We start from the raw sequence: 5,623 nt of genomic DNA, 5'->3' as shown, positions 1-5,623 counted from the left end.
TCCGTCGTTTTGTTTCGTAACATTATCTGTAATAATCTATGCGGCAAAACAAATCGTTGTTGCCAGGGATCGAACCCGGGTCAGTCTACATAAAGTTGCTGGAGGATTCGAATAGCCGCTCGCCTAGCTTGTCTTTGTTTGGCTCAGGCCATTAACAGCTTTATTCTTGTTTCTGTCATTGTTTATTTATTTCAAAGATCTTGAAAAGCTAAGCCTCGGCTGGCCTGGATTGCTTGGAGGACTGTTGAGTTGTATTGGCTTTGGAAATGGAAACATTGTGATTATGGATTGGCCTTGAAACCACTTGACTAGAAACCATTCCTTCTCTTGTAGTTGGTCCTCACGAATTTGTGTTAATTCTTGTAATTACTGCTTAATAAGTCGTGATTTTGACTAGAAACCATTATTGGTCTGAAAACCATCGATTCTGGAGTATCATCGATTTTGAAAACCATCGATTTTGACTCTGGTTGTTCTTCATACGAGACTTGGGTGTGTTCGACCCATATGTTTTCCTTTTGCATTTCTTGCAGTTGCCTGTATATTGCATGTTGGTGGAATTACAGTGATCCCCTTTTCCTATTTCCTCGACATAGCACAGTTTGGTAGTCTCCTAAGGGAGCTGAACTTCCAAATCACTCATCTTGCTGAGAGGGACAATCAGAAAAGAAATGTGTCGGGCCTATCTATGTGCTTGTCAACCACATGGGTTTTGATGGCTACACGTGGGACTTATTCATCATGTGAAGACTATGGATACTTGCACTTTGTTCTAATGTCAAGACTCGTATGATTTAAAGTTATGCCGGCGCCTACCACTACCACTTTGTACTCGACTGAGATCTCACCCATCTTGGTTGTCTGTTCTGCAGAAATCGAAGGTGTTGTGTATTCATTCAACGGTGCCAGATAAATAGAGGTCGCTTGGCAATTGAAAATCATATAATGTTATTTACATGCGTGGATTTTTAGTGGAATCGTTGTTTTCCTGTGTCTCTTTTGCTCATCCAGTGATTTCGCTTCAGCCATTCAAAAAAAAAAGTCTGCTAGCCATTACTTGAACAGTCAAAATCAACGATTTTTATATTTTGATGGAGGAATGAGGAGTTACAATGTGACTCACATTGGTATATCTGCACCTTGAAATAGAAAATACCAATGCCAATAGTAGTACACCGGAAGCATTGTCCAATAGGCACACCTGTGAGCTGCCTGTAAGCCTTGAAGCAGTGATTTATATTATTCTTTGTGCATATTATTCATAAGGAATCAGTCTCTATGAGTTGAATCATGGATTACGTTGCATTGTTGTGCACTTTAAAAATTATTTTATGCTTTGAGAGGGTCGTAAAACACCAAAGATTTTTATGTTGAGAGATAATTTAGGAGTGTAATTCACTTGGTGTATAGTGTTTACACCAACGAAAAAGGGTTGAACATAGCAAACAGAAAACTGTTTATTCTTGGCTCCATCTGACTGTCAAAGGCTGAGATCTTTGTGGAGAAATTACACCAGGTTTCCCTCGTCAAATGTTAAAGCTCTGCTATATTTTGTAATTTCTGAGTTATATTAAATGAAGGAACAAGTATGTTATGGCTAAAAACAGTTCTTCATCTAATTTTCCAGATCTGAAGTTTGAATTACATATCACAGGGTTTATGATCAGACAATAAGGGATGCATTATTTGTCACATTACCTGAGGATTGAGTTGTGTTTTCAGATTTAATTGTGCTCTGAAATCTCAAGGTGTCAAGGGCGAGTATGTGTTCCAAATATATTGCCTATGCCAAATTTATTAAGGAGTCAAATTGGAGGCTGAAATACTCATTATATCCATAGGTGATTTGCATCTAAATTGTATTCCTTGTGTTGCATTTGCGAAGGGGACAAATCCAGGGGCCATTGCTAGTTGAGGATTTGAAACCAATGATGCCATTACTTTGCAAACAAATGTTAAATTTGAAGAATTATTGAGTTTTGACCTTCCAAAAAGGGGCTTGACAAATCACTGCGTTAAAGATACATTGTTGATCGTTTCAGAATTTTCCCGATTCTAACACTGGGTGAAGATACTTGATTCTTTTGAAGCTTTAGTTCAATGATGAGAAATCAGTTTGCAGGGTTCAACTTCCTTGCAATTGATTGTATTTAGTATCTTGATGACACAAACCAGGCTCTACTAAGACTGTCGACAAATTTCATTTGCAAAGAAAGTCAAAGATTGACTCTCTTTTTCACAGTGTGAGTAGTTTGAATAATTTGAGAAGTACATTAAAGCAATGAGTCATTTGCTACATTGAAATTGGTACTGTGTTGTCTGCTACAGTGACTTGGTGATATTGGCATCTTGCTACTCATCTAATAGTTGCAATTATTTATCATTTTATAGACCAATTTGTAGCTGAAGATAACATCACTTCTTTGATTATATTGGTCTGAAATGGATAGAATAGATGATGTATTGAAACTACTGAATAATTTAATACTTTCCACTGTTGATGAGATGGTTAGGATCAACAAAACCTCTATTTTCAATATCAAAATTTGTCTCCAAAATGCACATGGGAATATTGAGTTTTTGCAGCTTGATACAAAGCTACAGCAGGAAGAATTACAGCAGTGGAGTCATCATTTTGAACCTGCTTTTGTTCAGAACAATGAAACAGACTCCCATAAATAGCGAGACAATATTGTTGAAGTTCATTCAGATCCAGTGCCCAATAAAGTAGCAACTATACATGTAGATGCAGAAACTCAGTCTGCACTTCCCAAGCCCATCATCAGACCTTGGGAACAGCTTGTCCACAACAAGCACAGAACTGGTCTTGGATATGACAAGGACTTGTCCTTTCATAGTCCAGACTATGCCAAGCCCATTCAGTTTCAGAGTGCTAGATTCATTCATGACAGTTCACCTGCTCCTCATGACAGTTCACCTCCAGTTGTTCCAGATTCTACTCCTATTCCACAGCAACAACAACAACAACAGATTGTGAAATGTCAACACTATGATCGAGTTGGCCATTTGAAAGATCACTGTTTTGATCTTCATCCATGTAAGCACTGTCATAAAACAACCCATTCTTCAAACAGATGCTTCAAAAACAAACATCCTACAAGAACAAAGATTCATCTAGGATGGATCGCTTCTTGGCAATGGGCATCAACAACCAAGAAGATATTCCAATCACATGTCAGAACTTGTTCCAGAGTATTGAACAGTCTTGCAGTTGATTTTTCTCCATCATATCGCCTTGTATCTGACAGGGGGGAAATGATGGTCATCTACAAGCTTCAAAGTCACATCAAGTGAGCCTGAGCCACAACCTGCCACACCAGTTTCAGAGTTGTAGCTAGAAACAAAGATGCCCGTGAACATGCCTTCAGTTGGCAATCTGGGACACTTCCTCTAGCAGAAGACTTCAACTTCTTGCCAGCTTTAGAAGAATTCCAGGAGCAAAATTGAGAACACTTCCTCTAGCAGAAGACTCCAGCTTCTTGCCAGTTTTGGAAGAGTTCCAGGAATTGCATTAAGCATTTCAGAGTTATTGGTCATCCTTAAACCATCACAAGTTGAGACTTCCCTTTTCAGGTTGAAGTTCTCCCTTTTATGTGGGGTGAGACCTCCCTTTCATGGTTGAAGGTTTCCCTATTTAAAACAATAGGAGCACTTCCTCTAGTAGAATACTTCAGTTTATTGCTAGTTTTGGAAGAGTTTCGGGAACTGCACTAAGCGTTCCAGTGTTGGTGGTCATCCTTAAACCACCGCCCTTTATACCAACATTTCAGAGAGCACATTTAGCCTTGTGATGCCATGCATTGTTGCACATTTTGTATTACAGCTCTCTTCTTGGACTCATACATAACCCTTCGGATTAAGGGGGGGAATGTTGGACACCTAATCCTCAATGGGTTAGTGTGGAAGCCGAATGGACAAAAGGAGTCCAAGAGACCTTGGGATGTGAAACCCAACGGTCACATATTGTACTATAAATGTAAATCATTTGTTAATAAAAATTGCACTCTCATGATTTATCTTTCATATTTCTCTTGTTGTCCATGTGTGTTTAACAAAAAAATAAGAAGATTATATACCAAACTAGATCCAAATAGAAAATCTAGTTGAGGGATAATGTAGGGTTGTTAAGAATAAAATTTTGTAAGGTCAATTGTAGTTCTACTTCAACTATTTTGTGGTATAGGTTCCCCATTTAAAAAGTGTTATTAATGGGACCTATAACATAAAATCAAAGCTCTTTTGTTGTATCTTACCTCATGACCTTTCCAATGACATATCATTTTCCCATTCTAATATTGGATGACTCGCTTAGAATTGCCACAAATTTCCAAACTAGTTTCGAGGGTGTGGTTTGGGAAACCTTCTTAAAAGGGTTTCTAAGTAATGGAATCAATAGTTCATATCTTTAAACCAAATTTATGATTGATTAAGATAATTGAAATACCCATTGAATGTTTTTTTATGACACCTTGTTTACCTCATTTTGACATCATATGATTGAATGACATATTTCACAAAATCAAGTCACTTTTGGGCCTAATTAGAAAACCAAAATTCCAAGCGTTGATGGCTATAAACCATGACAACCATGCACATAGTCCACCCCATCCCCATACACAAAATTTATGTTCTCCCTCTTGCATGCACCCTCGATTTGTTGCTCATATCTCCTTACATAGGTATATCATATCAATTGTCACTCTATTTCCCATTGGCTTACCATCATAGACCAAAATTCTCACTTGTCATGGTGAGGTTAGTGTTATGAAAAATTTTCATGATGCTCCTAAGGCAATACTATGATGCTACAATTCTTATTAGTGTCACATAGTGTGGCATCATCATGATGTTGTATTTTCTTAGAAATGAAAATTTGTGGTGCTAGTGTGATGTAATGTAGATGCACATTTCATATTGGTATCATACGAGTTGATGCATTAATGATTCAACATCAATGTAAATATTAACAAATAAAAAAATAGATGACATAAACTAAATTTTTGTGTTACCTTAATTTTTAATTTTTTATATAAAGTGAAAAAAAGGGCCCCTTTCCTTTGATTTTAAGATGGCGGTTTGGGCTAGAGTTTATTGCAGTTGAAACGGATTTGTGGGGAATTCAATAGATATAGGATTAGGAGAGTTATGGGGAATCACCATATCAAAGGTAAGTATTTTTTTATTTCACTAACCCTCCCTTATTATTTAAATTTGTAGATTTATAAAAGGGATTTGGGTTTCATAGATGGGAGATGGTATTTAGGTTTTGAAAAGGAGACGAGGTTTGGGTTATAGATATAATATTTACAAATTTAAGAAAATGAAAATAGATTATGTTTAGGGTCCTCCCTTCCTCTTCCTCCCTACCTTTCCATATTTTTCTTCTTTTTCCTCTCTTCCTCTTCCTCTCTTTCTTTCTCTCTTAATCTTCTCCTCATTTTTTTTCTTCCCTGACCTCTTCTTCTTTATCTCCCTCTCTCCTCCCATTCTTCCTTTTCCTCTTTATCTCATCCCTAACCCGCCTACACCTTCTTTCTCTTTTCCTTCCCTTGCCTTATTCAGTTTTTACTCCCTCTCCCATCCTCCCCCTTTTCCCTTCTTC

This window comes from Pinus tabuliformis, chromosome J, assembly GCF_031772625.1.
Source record: "Pinus tabuliformis cultivar Carrire ecotype Pingquan chromosome J, CPIR1, whole genome shotgun sequence".
Taxonomy (NCBI): domain Eukaryota; kingdom Viridiplantae; phylum Streptophyta; class Pinopsida; order Pinales; family Pinaceae; genus Pinus; species Pinus tabuliformis.
This window is presented reverse-complemented; position numbering follows the sequence as displayed.